Source organism: Pieris brassicae, chromosome 5 (assembly GCF_905147105.1).
Source record: "Pieris brassicae chromosome 5, ilPieBrab1.1, whole genome shotgun sequence".
Taxonomy (NCBI): Eukaryota; Metazoa; Arthropoda; class Insecta; order Lepidoptera; family Pieridae; genus Pieris; species Pieris brassicae.
In genome coordinates this window covers 2,187,227-2,201,481 of record NC_059669.1, presented here as the reverse complement: position 1 = coordinate 2,201,481, position 14,255 = coordinate 2,187,227, and the positions used below count along the sequence as shown (strand labels likewise).

The following is a 14,255-nucleotide window of genomic DNA, read 5'->3' as shown; positions in this document are numbered from 1 at the left end:
AATGTACATTAAATAGTACCTACATTTCAGAGCGCTTCAAAATTTAAAGGCTTACGTTAAAATGATGCCAAAATTGGATGATGTATTAATGTCACATGAAGTGCAAGCATTGGTTTTTTGTACGTACTATTTTGTTGGGCAACAGAAGATGAATAAAAATACTTTGGGGGAGCTGAATAATATGTAAAGATTCATTTAGGTAATAAAATGTACAGTTAATGTCAATAAAAAAAATTAAATACTTCTAAATTTACATTTACTACCAGTTCCAAAATCAACAGCTACTAATAGAACTAGTAATAAACTGTGAGCTACTCTTTTTTACATAGGGCCATATGAAGTTATTTATTTTAAATTTGGTGCCATAAAATTCGGTAAAATTTTGGTATTAGATAATGATAAACTAAATGCATAGTCTGAGACAGTTGTAAATGGCCAAAACTTCCAAACCAAAGCATTTTGTTAGCCTGCCTTTTGATAACATAGAATCTCATTTAAAGCACTGTATCCTAAGGGCATTTAAATTCGTATTGAGCAACTAATTAATGCTATAGACTAAAGATTAACAGAATCAGATTTAATTCCGGAACTGAAATTACCAGAAGCTGACAGAGAATGTCTGAAATTATATTAAGTATATGTTTTAACCACATATTTGAACCAAGTATTCAATGGTAATGACAAGTTAGAAGCACACATACAAAAATCTAATATCAAATATTTAGCAAAACCATTTACTTCTCAAAATATGTAGTAGTATTTTAGTTGCTTAGCTTAGCTTGATCAGTTAAGTTATAATAAATATTCCCTCTTTCTAAATTGACATAAAATCAGAAAAATAATATGTTTGTCCTACTGGCTGTTTATTAACAACACTTACTTAAAATAGCTTTAAATACCACAATCCTGCATTACTATCGTAATATTGACACCTAAGTTGTAGTGGTAGTAAAAAACATGTGGTATAGTTTTCTAATCAGATCTATCTCTCGGTCTTGTGGATTTCAACTTGTTAAAAAGTTTATCAAGTTTTAAAATAGATATATTTATTTTTAAATAGCTTTGCATTTTAAAGATAAGGTAAATAGGATTTAGGAAGATTTTATATAACATTTGGTTCTGCACACTCATCATTTTTCTTTTTTAGTTTTTCTCCTACTAGGATTGCCTGGAAGTGATCGCTTATTAGCAATAAGGCCGCCCGTTGCATTCCTTGTAGTTTTTATGGATTGTGTTATTTGTGTATCTTTTATTTTTGGTACGAAGTATGAATAAATAAATAAATTACAAGAGTCAGATAATTATTTCACTTTACCCAAACATGTTTAAATATACTTAAATGATTAAAAAAACAACTTTAAATCTCAATGTTTAAAAAGTATCTAATAAACCTTCAATCCTTTTTGGGTTAATATAAAACCAGTATACTATAACTGGACAACAGATGTTCATACTTGTTTTAGCCACATAATTAGTCGAAAAACTATGTGGGACCAATATTTTACATATATAAAATTTTATACAAAAAAATTTTACTAACACAATACAAGACAAAATAAAAGGCTAAACTCATCAAAATTAGAAAGAGTAATTAGTAGGAGTAGTCATTAAAAATATTGAATGATATTATTAAAATTCTCTATGTATAGAGACATGTATACATGTAGAAATAGAACAGAATTTTCTTTTACACTGTGTTACTCTGTCAGGCTGACATATAGAAAATAAATTTTCCCATCCTAGGTTAATTCAGTATTTTACTGCTTTTTATATTATAGAAATACATAGCTTCAAATAAAGAAAATTCTTATCTTGACATAGAATAAGGTATATCATCAAAAATAGTTTATGATTTATGTTAAAATCCACGAAATATAACATTTATAATTTTTGGAATAATTTAAGAGCATCATAAATCACCGTACACACATGGCATATGAATCATGACATAAAGAGATGATACATGTGTGTCCAAGATGTAAACATGCCCATATTCTTCTCACAAACTACTGATTAAAATTGAACTAATATTTATTATTTTACCCTTGTTATGGTTAGTCATAGATGGTAGGATGATTTATTAGTGTTCTTAATGTACAATTATTTATTGAAAGTAGATTATTACTGTCATGATTATAATTTATTTTGAATTGTTACAATTATATGTAAGTTTAAGAAAATGTTTTTAGGTAAGTAGTAAATGTAGTAGTAATTTATAATGCATACATAATGTATACAAATTATATGTGTAAATTTAATTTGGCTATATTACGTACGGTACTTTTTTCTTACGGTCGAGGACTGTAGTTAAATGAGAGCTTTCAGAAATTAAGTAGTTTTAGAATAAATATAGGGTTTGTAGAAAACTATTTCAAATTATATGAAATATTTATATTTTAAAACGATGATAACATTACAATTATTTATATCCGCGTGTAATACGGGATAAAATAGTAAAATTGAAATATTCTATCAGCTGCCTGTGCTAACCTAGGCCGAATCGGTGAAAACTGAATTGCTTAGTTATAATAAGAAGGGAAAAACTAAAGTTCCAATACAAAAAATTTCTTATTATATTTCCTGTACAAACTATTGCGTTAATAGTAAAATATATATAAAAACATACAAAACTGGTACCTTTATATATCCACAGAAAAAATTAAGTTGCTTGTAAGTCCAGCAACGAAAACCATTATCACATATAATCTCACAATTCACAAAATCACTAACACATAATGTTTCACAGATTTTTAATAAATCCTCACCCGCGCAAACGAAAATCAGTTCCTTATTGACATAAACATAAACTGAATGTCCGCCATATGCAGGTTCGTTCCGGACTTACGTCTTGTAAACTTCAACCGCATCCGTAGAATGACATAAGTAATTTTACTAAAATGCTTGATTCTTTACAGTTTTTTAAAGGTATACAACTTAATTTCGAAAATATATTTATCTTTTTTGTATTTCTTATTTATAATTTCAGTTAAAAACATTAACAAAATTATTAATATACTTAGTAATGGATACAGGCTTGCAGAAATTGGAACGCACTATCTACTCGGCGCTCACTTCACACAGCTCAGTATCTGCAAATACTTCACTGCGCTTCATTCACGACGAACGAGCGAGCTTTGATTTCGATTTACGGAAGAGTGAAGTAGATGCATGCGAGAAAGGAATAGTTTTATATAATATTTTTTAAGTCAACGTCCTCTTGTTGATACTTAAATCGCGATAAAGTTTACAACCTATAATTACTAATAGAGCTTTTTGTTGCTCACTTAATTATAACAAAAAAACTAACAACGTCTTCATTTAAAAACCGCTGAATAATTGTGTTCTATGTTCCTTTCGTTTACGGAATAGTAATTGAAAGATGAATGCATATTTTTTGAAAACTTGTTTTTATGAGTTGCTAACTTCTCAAAACATTTTTCGTAGTACTTCCTGTATTATATTAAGGATAATTTATGTTACCTACACTTAATTTCTAGACAAAGATGTCTCAGCTCTACTAGAAAAGCCAATTCGTAGTAAATATGACATATAATGCATATTGGTATAACTTTTCGTCCTTACTACCGAGTCGCGACGTTGAATCATCCCTTCAGCCACCCTTATATACCTGCGAACATCGAAGGGTGTTAGTATTTCCAAAAGCACGCCAATAGTGCATAGAAACTTACGCCGAATCGTTCTCCATATTGTAGTTATAGGCCCCAGGGGAAATTGCGTCGAATGTACGCCCTCATAACTAAGGGATCTTCTCACACTTGACGAGAATTAAAACTTCTGTAAGAAAATTCAGTTTTCCAAACAAACGAATATTTTTAAATTCTGTTTAGTAATTGAACGAAAGAGATTACAAATCCTACTAATATTATAAACGCGATAGTTTGTAGGTATGGATGTTTCACGCAATAATACTGAATGAATTGTAATAAAACTTTTCAATGATATATAGGCTTAAAGAAAACACTTTTTCAACGGATTGAAGTTATGTATTATTATAAAGTTATAATGATTTTACATAATAAAAAAAATCCGACGTTTCGCGTGCTTTACAGCGTGCGTGGTCACGGTGACCAAACTTCAATCCGTTGAAAAAGTGTTTTCTTTAAATGTGTAAATGTTATTTTAATAAAAGACAATAATATACAGGCTATAATTTATAAAGATATTCATGTGCAAGATGCAGATGCAAACTCTTCTGGCGTGCGGTGCCAAAACCGCTAGAGTTACACATATGTAATATATGATGATGATGATGACGGAAATGTTTATCTTAAATAATCAATATTTTTAGTTAGTAGTAATAAGCTACTCGAAATACTAATACCACTAAGAAATAATAACCCCCAATACAATACTAAAACTAAACTAAATCTTATAATTAACTTAAATAAATGCACATGCAGTGGGCGCACAAGACACAATTATGACTCAAAAAGCGGCGAATACACGGCGATCACAATCCGCGTCTGTTGTTTTGTCTCTACCCTCATTCTATTATAATATATTTTAATAATTATAACTCAGCAAATGCAGCCGCTACCAATTATTCCAAGTCCATGGGTTTGATCGTACTCTGCGTTGTATCGAATGGTAGAATCTTATAAACAACTATGCGACTAGGAAGCTTAGAGCCATAAAAAGCTTCCGTTTGAATCGAAAGCACCAAAACCTAAGTCTCACTAATTGGCATAAGTACCCACTACCTGTACTATTCTGAGTAACTCTGGCTTTTGCTCTTATGCAATATCCCAAAATCCATACAAACCAAAGTGCAACCAAGTTGAAGTCATATCAAAGTTACTTCATATTTTGAACTTAGTCGTGAGTGCAAAGATTATTATTGGATCATAGATTCTAATTAAAGTTACAAGATCCAAAGTTTTAAGTTCACTAAGCTCACTAGAGTTCCACGGATAGTTAAAATGGTGTGCTTTGAAGGTTTTAAATCATTAAGGTGATGATGTATGAAAGATAAGGTTATTCAACCTGGTTTCAATTTAGGGGGAATCAATAATTGTATAGGGTCGAAAGGTGCAGCGTGCGACTCTCAACCCTGAGGTCGGAGGGTCGAACTGTGCACCAATAGACTTTCTAATGAAGTACAGTGAAGAAAATCATCAACAGGAAATATCGGAACGCCTTCAAATCGCCGGCGTATGACAAACGCAGCCAATTACCGATTAGAACAAAAACAAAACAGCAATCTGAGGCCCAGCACTAAAAATTTAGACTCGACTCATTCAATAGCCTATATTATTATGAAACAGATGCATAAGTGTGGCCCTTCATACACGATTATCTCTTTGATTAAAACGAAGATAACGCTAAGTATTCAATGCATTTCACGTGTAACTCATTACATTAATATCAATGAAATACCCTACATTTCGACCCTTCAACTGTCATCCCTCAGTGGTAATGACCGCCTGTTTAAACAACTGTCAGGCAACAAAATTGTACAATATTGTATTATCAAGGGATGACGTTGAATATGAAACTCCGATGATACGGATATCCGAGTTATTACTACGAAATACGGAATTCGTTTCTCTTAGATGTTAAAAATAAAAGAACTGGTGATCAATAAATTTATATTATTCAAATTTATTTTTAGTGTTGTAAATTCTAAATATAACAAAGCAATTAAAAAATATTTATTAGTACGTGCAGATTTTTTTCATTAAAAATATACAGGTTATAAATATTATAGTATTAATTTAAAATTCTATAAGAAAGAAATCTGTTCCAACAAATCTTGACTTAATTGCTTTCGCCTGAATCAGCGACTACTGCGTGTGTCATTTTCTTCTTTATTTATTAATGCTTCCTAAAGAAGGTAGTAAAACATCTACACATGTCCAGCTGGAAAGTTGGGCTCCAAATAAAAGTTCAGGTCACATAATGTGTCCAGAGAGAGGGAAATGAAGGGAAAAGCAGTTTAAACTAAAAAGGAGGATTTGGACGGATACCATTAAAACTTTTTTAAGGTCTCATTATTTATTAATATGGAAGCTATAACCTATATATTAGCTTCAAAGTACCTAGCTTTAGCAATAGCCTAGTATTTATTTACGTACAGTAGATAACTAGATGTGGTTATCGAGCAGACAAGTGTGATTGTCCCGGAGCGGCACAGTGCTTCATAATTGCATTTGAAGTCCACTCCCGCCAATATTGCCTGCGTTCTGCACTCAACTACACACAAGTTTAATTTTAAACTATACGCAACATTAAATATCGATAGTACTGAATTAGATTGTTCGATTTAGGAACTATAATTGTTTGGTAAAATTGTCTGATTCATTGGGTAATTTTTTTTTAATAGAAAAAAGTACTACCTGACGAGACGTTCTTAACCGTCAATGAAAAAATCCATGTATCCATTTTATTTGAATATTCATTATCTGTGGGTAAATAAAATAAAGATGAATAAATAAATGGCGCTACAACCGCTTTAGGTCTAGCCCTCAGATTTCTGTATCTGTTTCATGATCATTTCTTAATCATCAGCATCAGCCTTCTGTGCCTGACACACGCCGTTGACCTGGGTTTGCCTTAGGGCAAGCCGGTTTCCTCACGATGTTTTCCTTTGCCGTTCAAGCTAATGTTAAATGCGCACATAGAAAGAACACAGTGGTGCACAGTCAGGGATCGAACCTACTACCTCAGGGATGAGAGTCGCTCACTGATTCACTAAGCTAACACTGCTCTTATCTGTAGGTATTTTCCATAAAACTTATGAAGAAAAAAATAAATATAACTTAAATGGATGAAAACAAACAAATCAATTAAATTGAATTATATATTTACACTTTGTTAAAAATTTAAGGCAAACCACAAAAAAAAATATGAATCGATGGATAACGTGGAATAAATGCATAACCAAATCTTACAATCAAACAACATACTTACAATATAAACAAAAGAACCACCAACCTTAATCTAAAATAATACAAAAAACTAAAAGGCTAATCCCACGTCTTCATGAATTACATTGTAGTACAAAAAAATAAGAAATACGAAAGTCACGATAGAGCAGAATATAATATGGTTAAGGAATGTTTATGTAGAAGATTTATATTCTATGTTTGATAATGTAGCAATGAATTCCAAAATTTCATTCAAACGTGTGCTTCCGCTTTCAAACATTCAGATTTATAATATTCAAGAACATACAAAGCTGTATATTTGAGTCTTCAGTTCATTTGTCATGTCTGTCGGGTGTGGCAAACCAGACGATATTTGTATGATACTTATTACATGTCACGAAAGGGGAATGAGTTGTCTGTAAACTATCAAATGTCTTTGTTTGTTTTCATAATGGTTTATAGTTTGCTTTGTTTAAAGTTCGAGATTTTTATAATACTTTATATGTTGAAGCGATTTCAAGTCCACGAAAATTTACTTTAAGTTATTAGATACTAATAATAATCAAATTAAATAACCCTATATAGTTTGGCCTTACATTGCATCCAATTATTTGATCGTTTTCATTTCATAGACAAGGATCAGCCTTCTGTCTGGGCCAATTGTCGATTCTTGAATTTGAGACATGCCGTTTTTCTCACGATGTTTACTTAGCAGATACACAGTATCACATACATACCCACACTTTTACACCATCACACAACACAGCCAATTAATTATTACTTACGTATTTAATAATTTCCATTGTTTTTCCTTTCGTAAATATTACAACCTTTTTGTATATTCCATCTTTAGTTAATTTAGTATATTTGTGTTTTGTATATGTTTTTTGTAAATATAATAAATGCAAAATATATATCGGCTAGAATGAAATTAATTAGGATGTACTTACAATTAAATTACAATAAAATCCCAACCTTAACAGGTGCCTTAAGCAGTCTTTCTTGGCATTATAATATATTCTATAATCTTTACACTTTTCAGATGTCGGCATAGAAAGTTCACTTTTGGATTGTCCTGAGTGTTACCGATTTGGAAACGACCGAATTGACAACTCAAGTGTAAGATGATAACTGTTTTAGTACTACGCTTTACGTACAGAAAATAATGTAATAACGTTTTAAACGAAATATTTATTTTTAATATGTGCACGAGATAAACGCATACGTAAAGCCAAACGTCCTGAAATCCAGTTATAAAAATAAATTTTCTTACTGCATTTAGGCCCCGTTAATTAGTGGCTTATCGGTAAGTTGGTCATGATTAAAATCTTTCAAGAGCTCTAATTAAAATGCCAACCACATCCCCGCAATGAAAAATGAATTTTGACGTTAATCTATTTACCAGAAACTTTTGTGTCAAAATCTTATGTTAATCAAACTGCCTTGGATCTGAAAAATATTAGAACGCCAATTAATATATTAAGATATTTTCTTTATATAATTGTACATAAACTTGCTACTATTACTATAAGCATTCATTAGTCAAATGTTTCTTTTATTAATAACAACGACAAAACACATTAGCTACTTGGGTAATACATATTAAAATATAACTTGCCATATGAAATGTGTTATTGTATGAATTGTATCAGAAATTTATAAAATACTTTATGTATTATAAAACTAGTTCTACAAAAATAACTTATCACGATAAGAAACTTCTAAAGAAAAATAACGTAAATACGTTTTCCCATACCTTATCTTCGTTTATATGGTTATTCCGTTCGAGCGAGCCCGCAGCGATATACTCATGACCAATTGAAATAAAAATCGGTTTTCTATACAATATAGCTGAGTTTAATCCTGGCTTACGGCTTAACGCTTTTGTTAATCCAGATACCAATTAGTTGCTAAACCACTTAAATGCTGTTGGTATAAATCTATGCGAGGACAGGGGTTTTTAAACTGAACTTAATTTATAGTATTTATTTATTTATTGCTTTTAAGGAATGAAAATCGGTGTTCGCCTAGTAACTTCAGCGTGTGACTCTTTAGGTTTTAGCTTTGATCCCCGGCCTTTCACCAATGGGCTTTCTATCTATCTGCGCGCCTAACTCTCGCTCGTACGGTGAAGGAAAACGTCGTGAGAAAACCAATAATCGACGACACGCGTCAAACAGAAGGCTGATCACCTACTTGTGTAAGACATAAAAATTATTGAGGCTAGGGTTGTAGCGCCACTGGATTATTTTTATTTATAATTATTTTATTGCCTGAACACCAGTAAATCTTAGTAGATAGTGTTGTATTTTGTTAAAATAGCTTCTACACATTAAGAATAACACTTTTTGAACCGATTAAAGCTATGTATTATTATTAAAACTTATAATTATTTACATAATTTTGTCTTAGTAGGCACTAACTTTTCCCGTAGATGATCTGCGTTAATTTGGTTGATTATATCCAATAAATACATTTTATAATCACATATAGGTATGATTAAATGTGACGGGACGGGCTTTGGTATGGGATGCTACTTGTGTACGTTTGCACAACAAGCACAAAAAGTCGGGGCGGCTGCAGGGCAGGCGGAAAATAATAGACTGCTCCAACATAAGAGTCTTTCCTCTAGCTTCAGTTTAATTTTGAGCTTTTGGCCTTTTGGGCCGTAGCGTTCAAGTGCACAGCCGCTAATTAAAGATTTAAGTTGGCGCCTGCTAGATAGTTCCGGTGATCCCAGAGCTGGTGCTTTCCTCGCTCAAGGAATAAGTGTCGCAATACAGCAAGGAAATGCTGCCAGCGTTAAAGGTTCACTGCCACAGGGACCAAACTTTTGAAATTGGTTTTTAAAAAAAATCTTTTTACTATGTATAAATTATAGATATAGTTACTAAATATATGTTATGATATTAAGCGATCGCATCATTACCTAAATAGATATTGTAAATATCAAAAATATACGTGCATTTACGTGCATACTTTAAAATTTATTGAAGCGTATAGCATTGTGTGTTATATGATAGGACTTTAGCTTTGTTGTTCGGAGCTAATGCCTATTGCCTGAGGAGGAAGCTTTGTGTTTCTAAGACATAGCTGGAGTTTATATTCTACGGGATTTTTATTATACCAAATGTTAATCATCATTAACATTGTCCCATTCTTCACAAATTAATTGTAATAATTTTTCTGGGTAATATTATATTTAAATCTTTTTTTTAGGTTATAATGGTTCATTTCTTTTCCATCTTCATCTTTCATCTTTCTTTCATCATCTTACATCTGAATAAAGGCTGTCATACGGAGGCTGACTTGATATTAAATGATACCGCTGCCATGGACACTCAAAGGGCTCGCGAGTGCTTTGCCGGCCTTTAAAGAATTGGTACGCTCTTTTCTTAACTCGAATTGTTTCGAAAATACTTCAGTGGGCTGCTGGTACCACTATATTTAAGTTTATAAATAAACCGATTTTATAAATTCGTATACCAATAGAAAGATAAATTATGCCTGAGTTACATTGGAATATGTTATTCTGTCAATCTATCTAATATATAGTCCTATTTCACCATGCCTCCTGCAGACAGAGGACAAATCTTCGTTTTTAATTTATTTTATAATTATTAATTACTTAAGATGTCATGTGGAACGTGGTGTAATGGTTGCAGCTGCTTTAGCTTTACTAACGTTGTGTAAAACATACAACTCGGCGAATAAAAAGACTGGCGGAGAGTTTATTGCCAGTCTTCTCTTCCGTTCTACGCCCTTGATTTGAGAACTGGCAGTAAATGTAAAATATGGAAGCATTTCATATGCATTTCTGTTTTTGACGTTCCTAAGTACATTGTTACCCATATGAATAAATGATTTTGCATTTGGATTTTAATTATTAATTTTATTATTTGTGTTTGTATATTTCTACTAAAACGTTTTGTTTTAATATCTATTTAGCAGTTTAGTAGTGAGTAATGTACGAGTAAATTAAACGTCAAATCGTTGAGAATCCAGAAAAAATCGTCGATAATTTCCGCTGGTGTCATTTAGCCTCCCTCGAGCGCAGCCTCCGCGACCCCAATGACAAGAATATCTAAATGTCATTATAACTTTAAATGTGCCCGTCCAACGATGTTTCTAAAACAATTTTTACAAACTTTGTGACTAAATTTTATGATACAAAACAAATACCTAGAGATTACTGGAAAAAAGGGATTTTCCGTGTCCTACCTATATGTTACAAATAATATATAATAATAATAACAAATATTATAGACCAGGGGCAAACGGGCAGAAGGACTTATGTAAGTGATACCGCCCACAAATAGACACTTAATTCAAAGGGTTCGCGAGTGTGTTGCCGACTTTTTAAGAATTGCTACGTACTTTTCTTGACGGACCCTAAGTAGAATTGGTTCAGCAAAACTTCAGTGAACGCTTTAAAGGTTCAGTGATTTTTATATCCTCGCTAAAAGGTCAGCTTTGTCTGAGGGAAAAGCATACAACTTAATATACAACACGAGCTAGAAAACATCGTCATGTTTTAGACGTTTTAGTATTTTAATGATCATTATAAATTATCCCCTTCTGTGCTGAAAACCATGTCACTCGGCAGTTCAGTTTATCGCAATTGAACACGCGGGGAGTCTTTCCTTAATTCGAAGTATTGTATGGATTTCTCCATTCACTTATATAATTTCATTGTTTGAAGGTACTCGTGGAATCACAACAAAAAATTTAATCAAGCCTCCACACCAAGGAATGCAGAAAAAAGCGGGCCAGCGCTATTTATTCAAATTTATACCGCCGCAAATTCTAGTGAACTTCCCATTCGTCTGGGCAATTTGTAAATGGATTGTGGTTTATGCTTCGCCGCCCTTCTTACAATCAAATCGTTATGAATTCTGTACCCCATTGCGTCTTTTGTCAGGTAATGAAGGGTTGGGTAACGTATGTTATAAGAGCTTTTGTCCTGGTTTGCTAATATTCATTTGTCTGCACAGTAATAGAAGTATCAATTTCTTGCTTGCATTGGCCGGCCTCTCTTACGCTATTTTAATAAAGTATATTCAAGTATACTGATAGTATGTGAGCAGTGTTGACCAATGGCTTCAGCCTGCGACTCTCATCCCTGAGGTCATTCGATCCTCCAATGGACTTTCTATGTGCACATTTAACATCCGCTCGAACCGAGAAACAGAACATCGTTAGTAAACCAGGCACAGAAGGGCTGATCACCTACTTGCCTATTAGATTGACAAATGAACGTGAATCAGAAAGACGCCCAGACCTCTTTTTTACTGACAATATATTTTAAGGACTAAGCTATGAATCTACTTCCAATTCTCTTTTTAAAACCTTTACTGTTAGCTATAGCTACCTATTTTAAGTATGGTATGATCGATTCTATTCGATTGATGGAAGAAATGGCCAAATTATATTGTTAAACAAAAATTATATTATACCGAGTTGTAGTAGTGCTAGAAAAGTCTAGCATTTTATAGCTAACTCGCGGGCGTTCTAATTAATTATTCCAAGTGTCTATAAAAGTAAATAACAAAATGGTTCAAGTTCATCCCGGCTTGAATTGTAATGAAACAGAAAATGAGGCAACGTAAGATAGTAGTTGCCTAGACGGGAGTAAGAAATTGTTTTGTAAGCTCCATTGTAGGTACATTCATTGTAATGAATGAGGATTTCTTTCAAAGGAGCTATTATTTTAACAGCAGTCGTTGGTCACTTTTTGTAGCTTTGTTCGAAACGACCTATTTTAAAACAAATGAGTTTCATTGTAATAATTCGTCAATAAATAATTCATAATCATTAACAGACACTCTAATACTGGAATTTTAAGATTAGACGGCCATTTTATGAAATATGTACGAAATACACTGCAGTAGTTTTACTTTTTACTAGCCATTTTTAGTATAATAGTGACCATTATAAGACATAAAAGTTTCTTTAATTCCCGACTTCTACGATATGCAAAATACTATTTTATTTAAGTGCTGATTTTCTAAAATACTGTAAAGAAATTATTCCTCTTAAGCCATGGATATACACTGTAGTAATGGAGATCTGAAGTAAATCTTGAGATATTGAGCTGTGTTGGATTAGTGCCTGCGACTCTTATCCCTGAAGTCTTCAATTCCAGGCTCTGAACCAATAGACTTTCTGTCTATGTGGGTCATCGTCGTACATCGTCAGGAAACCGGGTTTTGCTATTACCATTAGTGAAAACAAATTATTAATACAGAAATCTGAATCCCAGAACTAAACGTATTTGTGGGTTACAGTTGAGATCTGAAAAGAAGGCATAATAAATAAACTGTTAAACATTAATTTAGATTAACTATCAAAGCTAAACATAGCTTAGAACCCTTGCCAGACCGCACTGTCCAAAACCAATTATGTACACAGCTTGGCACCGAATATGAAGTGACATAATTTTGGCGTAACGTTATATTATTAGAAATAATGCGATAATATTAGACCAAGTCTGTGCATTGTGCAAACTTGTCTTGAATTGCAGTATCTTGAAATGTCGTTTCTGTAGAATCTTTAGTTTCCAAATTTACTCGAACGAATTGATTTCTTTTGACATTATATAATTCTTTATAAGAAGTTATAACAAATGGGAATGCGAGTTTTTGGATGAAATCCAAGAAATATCTAAGGACTTTTTGTGATTGATCACTTACATGGACGCGTCTGCTCGTCCCCTCTTAGTGCAAATAAATGCATTCTAACAATGCGTCTGGTGACGCAATTTAATAGGTATTCTAATACCATTATAAATGAGTTTAATCGTTTTACATGCGTACTTACCTCTAGATAGTGGTTAACCATGTTTTTCAAACATTTTCGAGATATTTTAATATATACATCTATATATTAAATATAATAACAATAAGCCCATCTGCACATCTTATTGTCATACATTATACAAAAATAGATATACAGTCAAAATCTGTCATAACGACATCGAATCGACATTTGATTTTGGTCATAATGACCGGTACGTTGTTCTGAACGATATCGTCGTAAACGGTTTTGGCTGTATATAGAATTTTACTACTCCAAGTTGCGGCCCCTGTCCGGGATTCTTGCAACTAACATTTCGATCTCACTGGCACATCGTATTGGTCTGCCCTTGCTTCGTTATCCTTTTGAACTAGTCCATTCAGTAACTGTCTTTGACCATCTGTCATCTGTATAACGGGCTACGTGCCTCGCCCTGCCATTTGAATTGTGAGGCATAAATTATTTTTGTTTATCTGCGAATATAACCAGTTTTTTAATTAAATGTAATGTAGATATATAAATGGTAAATTGGAGTTGTTAGCTAAATCAGAAATTTCGGTACTATTTGATATA

General features: G+C 32.5%; 1 protein-coding gene and 2 long non-coding RNA genes across 8 annotated transcripts in view; all 3 read right to left on the bottom strand.

Annotated features, from left to right (window-relative positions):
* Positions 1-2,807, bottom strand: part of LOC123709210 (tyrosine-protein phosphatase Lar) — a 334,020-nt gene extending 331,213 nt beyond the window's left edge. For all 6 annotated transcript variants that reach the window (XM_045660326.1, XM_045660331.1, XM_045660327.1 and 3 more), the window contains exon 1: positions 2,638-2,807. The gene's annotated coding sequence lies outside the window, so the exon portion shown is untranslated. The remainder of the gene's footprint in view (positions 1-2,637) is intronic.
* A 2,907-nt stretch (positions 2,808-5,714) lies between these two features.
* LOC123710088 lies at positions 5,715-7,729 on the bottom strand. Its single transcript, XR_006753796.1, has 3 exons — positions 7,673-7,729; positions 6,357-6,422; positions 5,715-6,213 (listed from the first exon to the last, which is right to left on the bottom strand). It is a non-coding gene; the product is annotated as an uncharacterized LOC123710088 (long non-coding RNA).
* Positions 7,730-7,751: 22 nt separating this feature from the next.
* On the bottom strand, positions 7,752-8,495 carry LOC123710221. The gene is made up of 3 exons (XR_006753807.1): positions 8,414-8,495; positions 8,161-8,336; positions 7,752-7,807 (listed from the first exon to the last, which is right to left on the bottom strand). It is a non-coding gene; the product is annotated as an uncharacterized LOC123710221 (long non-coding RNA).
* Positions 8,496-14,255: the final 5,760 nt, after the last annotated feature.